Raw genomic sequence first — 16507 nt, 5'->3', positions numbered from 1 at the left:
TAATGGGGGATAAATTAGATAAGGCTTGAAAATGGACACAGGGATCATGATGCATGATTAAAATGCACCATTCATTGTAATGCAGGCAGCACATCAAATTCGTGCTACCTGCTGTTTTACATGATTGCTGCATGAAGCCAGCGCTCCCCGCACTGTTCATTGGCTGCACGCATCACCAGGGTGCCCAATATCATGAGCGCCCAGCGCTACTTAAAGCCAGCCTGTACCTCTTAAAGGAGAGGTGCATCATGTAGAAAAAGGGGGGGAAGGAAGGTGGGGTATGATTTTGGTTGCCCCTGGGGTTTGTCTCTGGCCAGTCAGAGGTATTTGAGCTGTTCCAGGCCCCATGCGGTTTCGAATCGCTCCCTTTTCTGGTTCTGACCGCCGGACTTATTTCAGTAGCGATGCAGACAAAACGAGACTTGTGGTTGGGTGCAAAGAAGACCAGTATTTATTGAAAAAAAGAATAAATTGAAAATAATGATGAAACAGCACACTTTTGCTTAATACAGCACACCTTTGTTTAATACAGCACACTTTTGCTTAATAAAGCACACTTTTACTTAATACAGCACCCCTTTGCTTAATACAGCACACTTTGCTTAATGGGGAGGAGAAACGGACACATCAAGGGAAAATTGACTAAAATTACAATTTAACAAAACTCCCCTTTATTCCCACCCCTAATACCTATCTAGGTTGCCTTGTAATGGGCCAGAAAGCTTATGCTCACCAGTGAATGCCTGCTCCGTGCCCCTGCGGTCTGTCTTAGATTATTTACCGCCCCGAAGTAGAGATACCCCAGTAATTCAAAAGTAACTGCTGGTATTCCACTTCGTTGGGCAGGCTGTTGAGCTGTTCCTCTTGTAGGCAGGGCATCGGAAGCAAGGCAGCAGAGAGAGAGAGAGTGGCTTCCTGAGGGGCTATCTTTATACCCCATTGGGAGCCGTTATCTTCGCGCCCAAATCTGGATGTATCTTGGCTATACAAAAGGGACTGATCTATCCCCATTGACTGTAATGGGTTTGAATGTGTTTCCCATTCGTTTAAACTGGTTTGTGCTCAGTTTAAAATGTCTCAAGTGCTGGACAAACAAATCCTTAAGTGTTCAGTCAACAGCACTCAAGTGCTTTGTAAACAATCCATTGTCTTGTGGTCACCGCCCAACCGCAACTGATTGACAGCTTTAAGTACTTAAGCCCTTGAGTCAACATTGTTGAGAGCTTTGTAAACAAACAATCCTTTGTTCCTCTGTTGAACTTCCTAAACCACAGTTGATTGACAGTTTTAATTACCTCAAGTACTTCAGTCAGTGATGGGAGATGTTCAGGCAGGCAGCCTTTGTCTTCTGCCACGAGGCCTGACAGCCATTTTCGATGCCCTGGGTTTTTAAGGTACATTCCAACCAGGTTTTCTTTTAATCAAATAATCTTCGGGGGCTGCAGAAATTTCCGAAATTTTGCGAAACCTTACAGTCCTCCCTAGGATACTAAAACTTGCTTGTAGTATCCTGTTCAAAGGTGAGCAATAATTTCTAACCTCCCCCCCACAAACAACCTTCTTTTATAATTATCTATATCTATCTTTGATCCCTCGACACCTCCATCTCCCCTACCCAGAGAGAATCGCAGTACACGGTAGGCATCTATCAACAGAAAAACATGATTAGTTACAATAATTCAAACATGGAGGGGGTCCAATGCCCCTGCACCACTGAGTATTTACAATAATTCAAGCATGGAGGGGTCCACTGCCCCTGCACCACTTGTGACATAGTTTTAACATGATACAACATCTTTAATGGGATTACTACCAAGCCAAAACATATCTGTTAAAAATACAAATGGAAGAAAACAAGCTTCCTTTTTTTATAATGCAATTGTCTGACACTTTAATAAATGGCACCATTCTTCAGCCATAAATGTATTTCAAACTTCCACAATCTACGAACACAACAATTCACAGGCATATGCAACTTGTTCAATTGACTCTAAACAAGTAGTACAATCTCACAGTTAGGAACTAAATTCGCACATTATTTCCTTTGGAGTTGGGACCAGTAAATAATACAAAATAAAAAATAATTAACAAGCTTTTTGTAAACTCTTAATCTTAATCTGGATTTCCAATAACAGTTTAATTGCTGTGGGCACCTGCCTCCTGCAGACCCCTCCCTTCGTGGGCTAGGGGTGCTCCCTTCCCCGAGCATCCAAAGACACGATGGTCCTCTGCACCTCCTGAAACACTGAAAAAGACTTTAAAAAAACCATCTAGCCAGGTTCTCTGGCTCGGGGGAATGTGATCAGGACCCACGACCTCGGCTCACATAGACAACATTCTGGAATGGTACCATACTTAAAACTTATACTCTAATAATTAACACTGCCGAATTGCAATATAAGATTAAAATTAACACATTCTAACTTAATCCTCTATACACGTTACTTGAACAAAGCTATATACAAGCGCCGTCCGTCTCCAGGCAGCCAGCCTAATCCCTGTTTGGACTGTTGCAGGCTACTCCCTGCAGCGAAGCTGGACTGGTCTCAACTTCGAGTCCCTCGCAGCTTATGGCTGCTGGTTGGGGACTTCTGTCTTTCGGCTTTTCCCTGACTCGGGAGACCGCCCTATTCCACTGGAAAGTGGGTGACCATACTTTCTTGGGCTGGGGTACCCGAAGAGACCTCCTAGGGAGTGTCGCTGGTGGGGCTACCCTGGCGAGCGGACCCTTAGCTCGGGTCACACTCCTTGCTGGCTGGGGACCTTCTCCCTCGGGTCCCTCCCTTCCCAAGCCTGGGCTGGGGACAGGCAATCCCTTGCCACTGGTTGCCGGTGGCTGAGAGTCTTCCCCTTCAGGTCTGAAACCTGGTTCAGGCTCCTCCCCGGAGTCCCACAAGAGAGGGGGAATCGCTCTGGCCAAGTGCTGGGGAACTTTTCCCTTCATGCACGCGACTGTGCCTGTGTGTGCAGTCTGTGTGAGTGTACGCACTACAGGCTGAGGATTTCTAATCTCAGGTACAATCCCAGCTGCCTGTTTCCCTGCCTCCAGCAGCAGCCTGCCAGTAACCCTGTTCTGAACTCTTTTCCCTTACCAGGGTGGCCTTAAAGGCGGAATCTTGGGCTTGGACCTGCTTTTGGTCCGGGGCCAAAACTATCCCCTGTGTGCCTCCCTTGTCCTGGATTGCTGCTACCAGACCTGCTCTACAGGGGTCCCAGAACTCTCCTTCCCTGTCCCCCTGCTTAAACAACTTACACTGGTCATGAATGGCTCCTCCCCTAACACAAGCCACAGCGCCTGCCTGTGCAGCCTGTGAGCTTGTACCCGCTGCAGGCTGAGGATTTCTAATCTCAGGTATAATCCCAGCTGCCTGTTTCCCTGCCTCCGGCTTAAACAATTTGCATTATTTAATATAACTAGCAGCCTGCTAGTAACCCTGTTCTGAACTCTTTTCACTTACCAGGGCGGCCTTAAAGGTGGAATCTTTGGCTTGGACCTGCTTTTGGTCCGGGGCCAAAACTATCCCCTGTGTGCCTCCCTTGTCCTGGATTGCTGCTACCGGACCTGCTCTACAGGGGTCCCAGAACTCTCCTTCCCTGTCCCCCTGCATGGCCACCTCATTGGCCTTGTGGTTACCCTCCCACATGGTGTGGAGGGATCCTAAACCTATGGCCAAAGGTTTTGACCTTTCCCCAGCCTGCTCGTTCCCTGTGGATCCCATTAAGCTAAATGGGACCTTGTTAGACCGGGGTGAATTGGTCAGGTCCTCCGAATGGACCACCGTGCTGCAAGCTCCAGTGTCCACCGAATATCTCCCCTGCACCGTCTTCACCCCTATCTTAACATAGGGCCTGCTCCCCTCAGCATGTTCGCGGGGACACAGGTCGACAGGCTGCACTGGCTCTAGTCATTGCTGGGAGTGGGGTGGGGCAGACAGGGTCAAAGCACCGATGGTGGCTGCTACTCTCCCCTGGCCAGTCAGAAGAGACCGTAGGGACTGTAAAAATGACTTGATCGCAGCGGGAGGGATATCTGGCCCTGCCTTTTGGGCTGGGGCTATGGGATCCTTTCTCTTGTTATCCTTCCAGGGATTCTTACAGTCTTTTCTCCAGTGACCATCTTTCCCACACCCATAGCAATTTAACCTAGCCTGGGAGGGACGGTTCCCCTCCTGGTGCCACTCTTTCTTACTCTGGCTCCCAGGTTTAACCTCATGGACTTTTCCCTTGGGTTGGGGCACCTCGATACACCACATGTTTCTAAAGGCTACTGTGAGCCGGTGGATCACCGCTTCTTCGGTGGTCTGGGGGTTTCGGGGGTCAAAACAAGCCGCGAGCTGGGCTTGGATCTGGGGTAGGCTGTTTGTCATAAGACAATGGAGCCAGTGAGTCAATTGGACTGGGTTCAGTGCTGCCCGCCCAGGCATTCCCGGGTATGTGCTCTGGTAGACTGGCCACAACCTGTCTGCGAACGCCTGTGGGGACTCCCCTGGGAGCTGCACCGTTCTTTCTACCCGGGCGAACGAACTACCATCGTTGAGTCCCATGGCCTCCAATATCTCATTCCTCAGATCCTCATAATCCTTCTGCCCCCTTTTGCACTCGCCAGATAGGGTCTGGAGAAGATCACCTCCCAGGGAAAACAGCAGCATTTTTGCTTGCTCTGCGTCATCGCAGTCATTAACACAAGCTGCTTGTTCTATCTCCCTGAAGTGCAGTGAGGGGTCTCCCTTTTTAGTGAGCTTAGGGATGTGGCTAACCATGTCCCTGAGCTGGTGGGTGCCATACGGCACCACAAACTGATTCTGGATGGCTCCTGGGTCATCGTCATCAACGGGCGGACCGTACCTCCATTGTCGGAGGGGGTATACTGGTCCTGGTCCCGGCCTATCTAGCGGGGCCTGCTGTGCTTCCTCTACCACCTCATCCTCCACCCCTCTTTGCTGCCAGAGCTCCTGAAAGCTTGGAGCTGTGGGTGGCGGTCGTGGGACCTCTGATTCCCTAACCAACCTTGTTCTGGGTGTTGCATGGGGGACGGTTCTACTTGGGTTGCCGGTAAAGTCCGACTGACCTATCTTCGGGCTGATAAGACATATCATCCCCTTTGCCCTCTTTAAAGCCATATTCAAGCTTTCTATCTCTTCCCTACAGGGGCCATGATCTGCTTCCTCAAACCCTTGGTCGCAGGCCAGCTTATACACTGCCTTTACCTCCCTAACCTTTTCCTCCTGCTCTTTTACTTCTTATATGAGGCGGGCATTTTCCTCCCGCACCCTCATCTCATTGCTCTTGGCCTCTGCAACTAGGCACTTCAGGTACGCTAATTCATACCTCGTGTGGCTGTTGCACTCACTAAGCTGGTCCACCAGGCGCTCTATCTTGGCCTGGTATTCTTCAATCTCCATTTCCTTATCCCAACACTCTGCTTTAACTTCCCTAAGCCTGCGGGAACTTAACCACAAACAGATCAGTTGGATAAAAAGAAAACCAATAACTGCTGCTCTCTCCAGACCCAGACCACCATCTGCTACATCACATACTGTTGCCGACAGTCCTGCTGAAAAAGGGGGGAGAAGGAAGGTGGGGTGTGGTTTTGGTTGCCCCTGGGGTTTGTCTCTGGCCAGTCAGAAGTATTTGAGCTGCTCCAGGCCCCGTGCAGTTTCGAATTGCTCCCTTTTCTGGTTCTGACCGCCGGACTTATTTCAGTAGCGATGTAGACAAAACGAGACTTGTGGTTGGGTGCAAAGAAGACCAGTATTTATTGAAAAAAAGAATAAATTGAAAATAATGATGAATACAGCACACTTTTGCTTAACGCAGCACACTTTTGCTTAATACAGCACACCTTTGCTTAATACAGCACCCCTTTGCTTAATACAGCACACTTTGCTTAACAGGGTGGAGAAATGGACACATCGAGGGAAAATTGACTAAAATTACAATTTAACAAAATTCCCCTTTAATTCCCACCCCTAATACCTATCTAGGTTGCCTTGTAATGGGCCAGAAAGCTTATGCTCACCAGTGAACGCTTGCTCCATGCACCTGCAGTCTGTCTTAGATTCTTCACCACCCTGAAGTAGAGATCCCCCAGTAATTCAAAAGTAACTGCTGGTATTCCACTTCTTTGGGCAGGCTGTTGAGCTGTTCCTCTTGTAGGCAGGGCATCGGAAGCAAGGCAGCAGAGAGAGAGAGAGTGGCTTCCTGAGGGGCTATCTTTATACCCCATTGGGAGCCGTTATCTTCATGCCCAAATCTGGATGTATCTTGGCTATACAAAAGGGACTGATCTGTCCCCATTGACTGTAATGGGTTTGAATGTGTTTCCCATTCGTTTAAACTGGTTTGTGCTCAGTTTAAAATGTCTCAAGTGCTGGACAAACAAATCCTTAAGTGTTCAGTCAACAGCACTCAAGTGCTTTGTAAACAATCCATTGTCTTGTGGTCACCGCCCAACCGCAACTGATTGACAGCTTTAAGTACTTAAGCCCTTGAGTCAACATTGTTGAGAGTTTTGTAAACAAACAATCCTTTGTTCCTCTGTTGAACTTCCTAAACCGCAGTTGATTGACAGTTTTAAGTACCTCAAGTACTTCAGTCAGTGATGGGAGATGTTCAGGCAGGCTGCCTTTGTCTTCTGCCACGAGGCCTGACAGCCATTTTTGATGCCCTGGGTTTTTAAGGTACATTCCAACCAGGTTTTCTTTTAATCAAATAATCTTCGGGGGCTGCAGAAATTTCCAAAATTTTGTGGAACCTTACAATCATGGCTACTGGAGGTGGCGAGAGTATTTTCAAAAGTAGTCCTGTGAAAGATTGAACAATAGCTGACCATGGTAGAGAGCGTGCACCAAGGTTTTCAGACACTGCACTGGAGGTCTTAGTGAAGGAGGTGGAATAGAGGAAGAGATGTCCTATAGTCACAAGGGTGGGGGGGGCAGCAAGCCCTCCAGGCATATGCACAGGAGGCAGTGGGAAGAGATAGCGGCAGAGGTTGATGCCAGGAATATAGATCCAAGAACCTAGATGCAGGGCAGGAAGGAATTGAATGATCTTGTATGAGTTGTCAAGGTCAGATGCTGTATCCTACCAACTGCACCACTAGCCTCATCCACTGCTCAATTCATTACACCCCATCACCCGCCTACCAACAATCTTTATCAATCAGGACTCAACCCTAACATTCATGTGCTTTATCTCACGCTCACACACTTAGAACTATTGCAAGCCTCACACCCACAAGCCACACCTCGCACACACTTACAGCTATTCAACCATGACAGCCCTATCACCAAAACATATTGTACAGCACTCATTGACAAATTTCCCTCATTCATGCAGGAGAAGGTGACACATAACAGAAGGCATAAGGAATTAACTGGAGGAAGACAAGCGTGCCTGCATGTTTTAACCCCCATGGAGGAGATAGTGCTGGCCATCATGGGAAGGGCCACCGGCGGGGCTGAAGCAATTGATGATGAGGGCATTCACATACTTAATTCCCCTTCTCTCATCCCACTTCTCTCTCATCCCACAATCTCTTCTGACTGAGAAGCTGCAGTTATTACCTTTTTCTCTACCCTTACCACAACCCAACCCTTGTCCCTTTTTCATTTCAGATGCTCAAGGACTGGAACCTGTCCAGTCAGTGGAGGAAAGAGAAGAAAGTGAAGATGAAGAGACACCGTTACTCAATCTCACAGTCACAGCCACCAGCTCAGTTACTGACAGTGCCAGTATTTTAGAAGATAGGTTGGAGGCGGGATCTGCACGTGATAAGACACTGGGCACAAATGCACGAGAGCCAGGGCTGGGGGTAAGGATAATGCAGATGCTAGCTCACCAGAGGGCAAGGTCGCATACTAGTTCTGTTGCAGAGGACTCAGATGAGGACTTTGATGGGCCAGGCTACAGAAGGCTGCTTGGTGCACTGGAAACCTGGCCAAAAAGCCTGCACTCAATGTCAAGGAGCATGGAGGAGTCCAGCACCAACTTGCCACAGGGCTTTGCGCAGATCTTGGAGTCCATCCTTTGCAACATGGAACTGGTGTTTACCTCCATCAGCAAACTTGTGGAAACCACCATGATGCAACATCTGATGACCAATCAGCATCCATTGCAGCACAAGCAAATTCCACCAAAATCTGAGGGGGAAAAATTCATGGTCGCCATGCGAGTTGTGGGCATCACCGGCAACTTGGGTTAACAGCCACTGAAAATAGTCGAAGCGCTACCAGGGGAAAATTTGCGCTGGGGGCTAAAGATTTTTAGCCCTGTGCTAACTTACGGTGTAACACCTTCCTGGTCGCATTAGTGCAGGCCTGGAAGTCAAAGTTCCCGTCCTGAAGCCTCTGAAAGCGAGGCTAATGAGTTTGCTAGGAATTATGGGAAATTAAATGGGCATTGAATTAAAAGGGCAATGCATTCTGAACTAATAAAAATTAAAATCAAGTGAAAAAATGCAGTTTTCAGCCCCTACTGCCTTTAAAAAAAATTAACATTAAAAAGAAGTCCTAAATGGGAGTCTTCAGCATTTAAAGCTGAATATCCTTCTGAACCTCAAAAAATGTAAAAAGTGCTTCAGCACTAACACCTCAGTAAGCCAGGGAAGGGGCACCCAGGGTCTCGCACGCAGCACTCCAGCTTTGAGCAGGGGGTCAACACTGTAAGAAAGGTTCTCTAACCACAGGGATCAGGAGGTCCTCCAGAAAGAAGGATGTGGGACCACATCACTGCGGCCATCACTGCCAGCATTATCGCCCTTACCACCTAGCTCTAGTGCCCAAAGAAGCGTCATGACCTCATAACACTGATCAAGGTCAGTGAATGCATCTTCAAAAGCTGTCTGCTAACAACTTCACCACTACCCTCACACACTGCTCAATGCACAACTCACCGCCCCCATCCCCAAAAATCACTCACTTACCAACAATCTCTACTAATCATGAGACACATTTCCCATTCCTAGTCTCATCTCACCCGCTTGGAGGAGACAAGCCATTCTTGGCAGGGACATGGCTGAACCCTTGGCCAGCAGTGGGGCAGAAAGAATTCAAGATGCTGGTATCCTCATACGTTATCCTCCTTCTGGTATACACCTCTTGCTTTCCCGCCCTCCCCTCACTCCATCCTTGTGCCTTCCTCATTTCACACACCCAAAAAATTCAGCCTGCCAAGCCAGTGGTCAGTACAGATGAGGGAGAGGAGAGTGAAGAAGAAGAAGAAGAAACACAGTCACTTCATTTGAGACTCCCAGCCACCAGCTCAAGGTCAACCAGCAAAGCCATTTACAATGTCCCCCACTGAAAGTCAGCAGTCTTCCATCAGCCATGCTGCAGCCACTGGGGTAGCACTGCATGACATCAGTAGGATAGGCAAAGGCACACACAAGTCACTAAGAGAATGCATCAGGGTGATTACTGATTTCTTGATGTCATATTGAATGGATAGATGTATAAAATTGGATTGGAAAGTTTGCTTTGCGGTGGCTTTTATTTCAGCTCATGGCCAAGAGGATGATGTAATGGTCAGTAACAGAGGGCAGGTAAGGTGTAGGACAAATGTTGAAAGTGGAATTGGGGTTGTGGTCACTGGCACCATTCCATCCCGGATATCCCAGCCGGAAAGAGGCTACCTGGGTTGCATCCTTTGGCTTCCTGTTCTTCTGTGTCTTCCTTTTCCCTCTGCAAGCAGATGCTGTAAATCTGAAAAGACAGCATAAAATGCTGGAAATACTCAGCAGGTCATCTTGACCTGAGACATGGGGCTCGATTTTGCCAGTGTGGGTGGGCTGGGGCGTGTCACATGGCATTCATGTCAGGACTCCGACTCCAAAGTGAAATGGGGAAAAAGTGCAATTTTCCCCTAATTGGGCAATTGATTTCCAGCATGTGGGTGTGAAGGAATGAGCCATATAACCTATTCAGACAAATACACCATTCTATGAAAGAATTCTGGCCTTATTAAAACATGACAAACTGGATTTGGAAATCGAGAAACCGAACCATGAAAAAGGTATGAAAGCATTCTGGCTATAGAGATAAGATAGTTGTTGACACTGAATCAATAACCTTATTGAAACAGAAGGTTAAAGGCTCTGGTAGGCTGAACCTTTTGGAATGAAACAATGGTTCACCCTGGTTAAGGTGTTCTAATTTACACTTCGTAAAGAAGCACATAAAAATAAGAAACATCGGCCTTCGTAAAAATGATATCAAGTAAAAACACCCATGCCGTAACACCATTTTTTATGATAAACTTAGAACACCTAGAGAGGAGACATGATTCTGTAATGCTAGCAGCTGAGGTGACTGTAAGAATTGTAGGGGTCAGCAGAAAAATGACTAGAGATAATTAACTTACATCAGCAGAAAACCTTAAAGGAAATACCACTGGAAAAGGGTATAAATACTGAACTCTCAAATGGGATAGTAGACTCATTGTAATTGGGCAAAGCGATTCTCAACTTCAGAGGCAGCTCTGTAAGTCTCCAACTCTTTGTATCTTGGGGATCAAAGGGATTTGATTTTGGTGGATATACTGAATAGAAATTTAAGAACTGTAAACTTTAGCAAAGTTAATATTTGAAAGTAAGGTCCTTTGATAGGATTGTAAGCTTTCTCTTTTTGGAACTGTTAATGTTGTGATTGACTCACCAACTGTAAATTATATGTCGGTTCTTTAATAAATCTATATATTTTTAGAACTGTCTCACATAATACTTCTGTATCAAACTCGCAAACTCAATCTCTGTACACTCTTTGGTGAGGAGTTGCAGAATTCTGGGGAAGTTTTCCGGACCCTCTTAATATCCAGGACGTTACAGTCTAGCTAAACTTATTAAAAGTGCTATCTGGAGGACGGTAACATATTCAGGTTGTTCCTTTCCTTTAGAGAGAGATAGTCTGGACCTTTAGACCCAATTAGTGTCTTTAGGATTCGGCTACCTCAAACTTTAGTGAAAGTGAACGTCTGAGGAATACGCCTGATCCGGGATAACCCTAAAGGGGCTAGGACTAGTAATTATCCCTTCAATGTAAGTAGTTCATGATCTCTATAAATAGCACTGGTGCGGTTGCTTCATGCTGTTTAATGTTGTGTTCAACTGTACAAGTTTAAGAGAGGGCATAGTCTGGAGTGTAGCATTTAAAAATGGCAGGGCCGGCATCAAATCAGCATTGCACACTGATTAACGTCATGATCTGCCTGCTCTGCATGTTGCCGGCGATGGCCGGAAGTGTGCGCGCCCATGGTGGATGCAATTTCCAAACTTTAGTAGGCCTCATATCGCCCAAAAGGCAGGCACTACAGAGCCTAATTTCTCCCCAATACTCGCACAGTCTTTTGAAATATCAGAAATCTATTAAATGCTTTGCAGCTGAACTTAATTTTCAGAGCGGTAATGATCGTTTTGTACCCCATTTCAACATGCTGTGAAATCGGGAACATGACTTGAATGGTGAATGTGACTTCATTCAAAAGTTTTAAAGTAATTTACAAACTGATGTCGAGAAAAATGCAGAGGTTGAGAAATGTGAAAAACAGAGGGGTTTCACAGCCGCATAAGAAAAAGAAAATATCCTGACCTGACTGACTTTTTTCTGTGGATTGCTTTATCTAAATACTACACATCTACAATCCACAGAAACATAATTATCTCCAATCCTATAAAGCATCTCATCAAAATGATACAATGGATATCAAATCAGTTGGTCACATATAAAAGAATATTTTATCACTGGAATCAAAAAATAAAAACAGATGAAAGCCTATTTCCCATTACTATAACATCAAGGACTTGATTTTGCAGTGGGCAGGAGCTAAGGTTGTTCAGTGGGTTGCTGCTTTTTTTGAGCAGCAAGGTCATTTTGAAATCTTAGCATCCCACTGGTTTTATAGTGCAAAAAGGAATGCCATAATCAGAAAGTGGTCCCAGCCAGTAGCTGTGATCCTGCCACCAATGAAAAATATTCAAATCTATCTACCCCCTCCCCTCCGTGGCACTTAAGAACACCATCAGAATAGAACTCCGACTATACCCACTTGGACACAGGCTCTCAGTTAAAAAAAAATCTTGTTAGCTCAGTGATGAGATTAACCCCTGATTGACCTGAATGGAGCAGTATCTTCATAAATGGGAAATAGGGCACAAATCTACAGTTCCATCACCCTGTCCCAATTGCCTTATTTCATTTGTACACTGGAAAATGTTTTTATTTTTCAGAGAGCAATCACCAGCTAAAATCATGGCAGAATTAAATAGCAAACAAACTAACCACTGGAAAATCCACTCCCCATATTCAGTGACCAGAATCCTTCTGCATTGACTCACGAATGTGATCATTTTCTAAGAGGCAACAGCTGCAGAGAGTGTAACATCAAAGAGTGTAACATATCAAAGTTTGCAGATGATACTAAGATGGGAGGGAAAGTAGTGAGTGAGGAGGACATAAAAAACCTGCAAGGGGACATCGACAGGCTAAGTAAGTGGGCAGAGATTTGGCAGATGGAATACAATACTGGAAAGTGTGAGGTTATGCACTTTGGCAGGAAAAACCGTAGAGCAAGTTATTATCTTAATGGCAAGAAACTGGAAAGTACTGAAGTACAAAGGGATCTGGGGGTCCTGGTGCACAAAACTCAAAAGGTTAGTATGCAGGTGCAGCAAGTGATTAAGAAGGCCAATGGAATGTTGGCTTTCATTGCTAGGGGGATAGAATATAAAAATACGGAGGTATTGCTTCAGTTGTACAAGGTATTGGTGAGGCCGCACCTGGAATACTGCATACAGTTTTGGTGTCCATACTTAAGAAAGGACATACTTGCTCTCGAGTCAGTACAAAGAAGGTTCACTTGGTTAATCCCGGGGATGAGGGGATGGACATATGAGGAGAGGTTGAGTAGATTGGGACTCTACTCATTGGAGTTCAGAAGAATGAGAGGCGATCTTATTGAAACATATAAGATTGTGAAGGGGTCGGATCGGGTGGATGCAGGGAAGATGTTCCCGATGATGGGTGAAACTAGAACTAGGGGGCATAGTCTTAGAATAAGGGGCTGCTCTTTCAAAACTGAGATGAGGAGGAACTACTTCACTCAGAGGGTGGTAGGTCCATGGAATATGCTGCCCCAAAAAGCTGTAGAAGCTACATCATTACATAAATTTAAAACAGAAATAGACAGTTTCCTAGAAGTAAAGGGAGTTAAGGGTTACGGGGAGCAGGCAGGAATTTGGACATGAGTCTAGGTTCGGATCGGTCATGGCCCTGTGGGTAGCGGAGCGGGCCCAGGGGCCGTGTAGCCTGATCCTGCTCCTATTTCGTGTGTCTAATTCGGTTAGATTCAGGAGATGGTTCTGTGTTAGTGGATTGGCGGTTAGGATCAGATCAGCCATGATCTTATTGAATGGCGGAGCAGGCTCGAGGGGCCGATTGGCCTACTCCTGCTCCTATTTCTTATGTTCTTATGTTCTTATGAGATAAGAACCTCTTTGAAGTACAGACGGTCTTGTGTTAGATCTCCAGCTTTAGTTCAAACTGAAGACAACATTCTCATTCATAAAACTGATGTCATATTTTAAACAAAGCCTGCATGTCTATCATAAATAAAAACAGAAAATACTGGAAATACTGAGCAGGTCAGGCAGCATCTGTGGCGAGAGAAACAGAGTTAACGGGGCCGATTTTCCCGCAGGTGTGGGAAATTGTCGGGTTCCCCGAATGTCGGGTTCCGACACAAATCTAAATGGGTCTGCCACATCGATGCAATTTTCCCTCAATTGGCCAATTCATTTCCAGCGTGTGGGAACCCTTGCTAATTGACTATTTCCAGTCAGAAAGCCCCACAGTATGATGTCATCATTCGTGGTGCTTTCAAGGTCCACAGCAAGCACTGCATCCTCTGAAGGCTTCCAAACGAACCATACAGGATGGCAAAGGAGCTTGCAGCAGCTGTGGCCAGTGCCAGACCCCGAGCTGCCTCCAAATTCAATGAGGCTTCACTACAGGCATTATTGGATGGGGTTAGGGCCCACAGGGAGGTCCTCTTCCCTAGGTCAGGGAGGAAGAGGCCTCCCACTGAGACCAAGGCTGCATGGGTGCAGGTGTCAGCAGATGTCAACTCGCTGGGTGTCACCAGAAGAACCTTGGCATTACATCTCTAGCTCCTTCCTTTACTCCCCCACAGTACCATCCAGAGCCCCTGTCCCCACTGTGGAGGAGGAAGAGGCTGTGCAGCCAGGCTCCTCAGAGGAAGCTCCAACCTCTGAGGGTGCAGCGTCAGCAGAAGTAAGCGCACCCAGCACCAGCGCAGACACTCACACCTCGGGGGGACCTTCGGGACATAGAGTAGTGTTGGCAGCATTGGTTCGCCATGTACTGGCCATCCCTCCACCGTTAAATCGTAGACTCGTGAGAGAGTCGGGTCATTTCTTGTTTCCTTTTCGATCATGGAATTTGTTACTGGTAGACATTCCATTATGGTTGAGTGGAACATCTCCACTGGGTCCACTGTAGTCGCCTCTTCTTCCACTGGCAACGGTAGGCGCGATAACCCATCAGCATTTCCATGCTGTTTGGACCTTTTGTATTCGATGTCATATTGGTGTGCCCCTAGTAGAACGGACCACCTCTGTAGCCTTTGTGCTGTCATAGTGGAAACGGCCTTGTTAGGGTTGAATATGGACACCAACGGCTGGTGGTCTGTCAGCAATGTAAACTTCTTGCCCTGCAGATAATGATTGAATTTCTTTACTCCCCACACAAGGCTGAGAGCCTCCCTATCTATCTGAGCATAATTTCGCTCAGCGGAGGTCAATGATCGGGACGCAAATGCGACTGGCCTTTCCGAGCCATTTGGTAACTTGTGTGAGAGTACAGCTCCAATACCATAAGGGGAAGCATCACAAGCTAGACGAAGAGGTAGCGTTGGGTTGAAGTGAGCCAACACTTCCTCAGAGGTAATCAACGCCTTGCTTCTGCGAAAGGCCTTCTTACAGTCCTCGCTCCACTTCCATGGTACTTCTTTCCGCAACAGAGCATTCAGCGGATGCAGCACCGTGGATAGATTTGGCAGAAACTTATGGTAATAATTAATCAACCCCAGAAACGACCTCAACTGTGATACATTTTCCGGAGCGGGGGCCTTCACGACCGCTTCGATCTTGTCAGGTGACTTGTGCAGCCCCTCTTGGTCAATGACATGACCGCAGTACGAGATCCGTTTCTGGAAGAACTCACATTTCTGGCGATTAACTCGAAGGCCATATTCCTTCAACCTGGTGAGCACCAGTTTCAAATTTGTGAGGTGTTCCTCCTCATCTTCTCCCGTAATCAGGATATCGTCCAAGTAACACTGAGTGCTTGGAATACCCTGTAAGACCTGCTCCATGGCCCTCTGCCAAATTGCTGGAGCCGAAGCTACTCCAAAAACCAGCCTATTATATCGATACAAGCCTCTGTGCGTGTTGATTGTGAGATACTGGCGTGACTCTTCCTCGACCTCCATCTGTAAATATGCTTGTGCCAGGTCTATCTTGGTGAAGTGTTTCCCACCAGACAATGAAGCAAAGATATCCTCAATCTGCGGAAGCGGGTATTGTACCGTGTGAAGCACCGGATTAACTGTGATCTTGAAGTCTCCGCAGATGCGGACCTTCCCCGGTCCCCCTGGCTTGTTACTTGATGAAGACTTCATGACGGGAACAATGGGCGTGGCCCACTCACTCCAGTCCACCTTCGACAGTACCCCTGCACGTTCAAGCTCTTCCAGTTCTGCCTCCACAGCAGGTCGTATCGCGTAAGGTACCGATCTGGCTTTGAAAAATTTTGGGCTTGCATGTTCTGCAATCTTGATTTTTGCCTTAATTCCTCTCAGTGTTCCCAGTCCCTGCTGGAATACCTCTTTAGCCTCGTCCAATATTCTGGACAACCGTTCAGGTTTGACATCTTTCTTTCCGAAATCTACCGTCATTGTGTTTAGTGAGTGCCAGTCTATCTTTATTTTCCTGATCCACTCCCATCCCAGAAGTGGTGGACCTCCCTCGGCTAGTACATATAAGTCCATTCCTTGGTGATCTTTGCCCTTGTGTCTCACCTTGACTTTTATCTTTCCGATGGGGTATACTTTATGCCCCGTGTATGTCTGCAATACTATCTCCGTATCCCGTAGGGGAATATGTTTGAATAACTTTTTGTAATCTTGTTTATTCATGACCGTCAACGCCGATCCGGTGTCCACTTCCATCTTCACTTGGACTTTTGCAATCTGCAGTGTGACCCAGATAGTTTGTCGGTCAGCTTCTTTACTCACATTGTGAATCCTCCGACTACCCAGTTCCTTGCTGTTGGGGTCTGAATCCGAATTCAGTTCATCTGGACTCTTCACAGTCACCTTATGTACCTTTCTGTATTTCTTCTGCGGTGACTTATTGTTGCTGGTCTTCTTTCCTGACCGGCATACTTTAGCTATGTGACCAAGTTTGCCACATTTTCTACATTCCTGGTTTTTAAAC

The sequence above is a fragment of the Somniosus microcephalus genome, chromosome 6 (genome assembly GCF_052327205.1).
Source record: "Somniosus microcephalus isolate GS21.2 chromosome 6, FLI_Smic_1.0, whole genome shotgun sequence".
Lineage (NCBI taxonomy): Eukaryota > Metazoa > Chordata > Chondrichthyes > Squaliformes > Somniosidae > Somniosus > Somniosus microcephalus.
Note: the sequence above shows the minus strand (reverse complement) of the source record.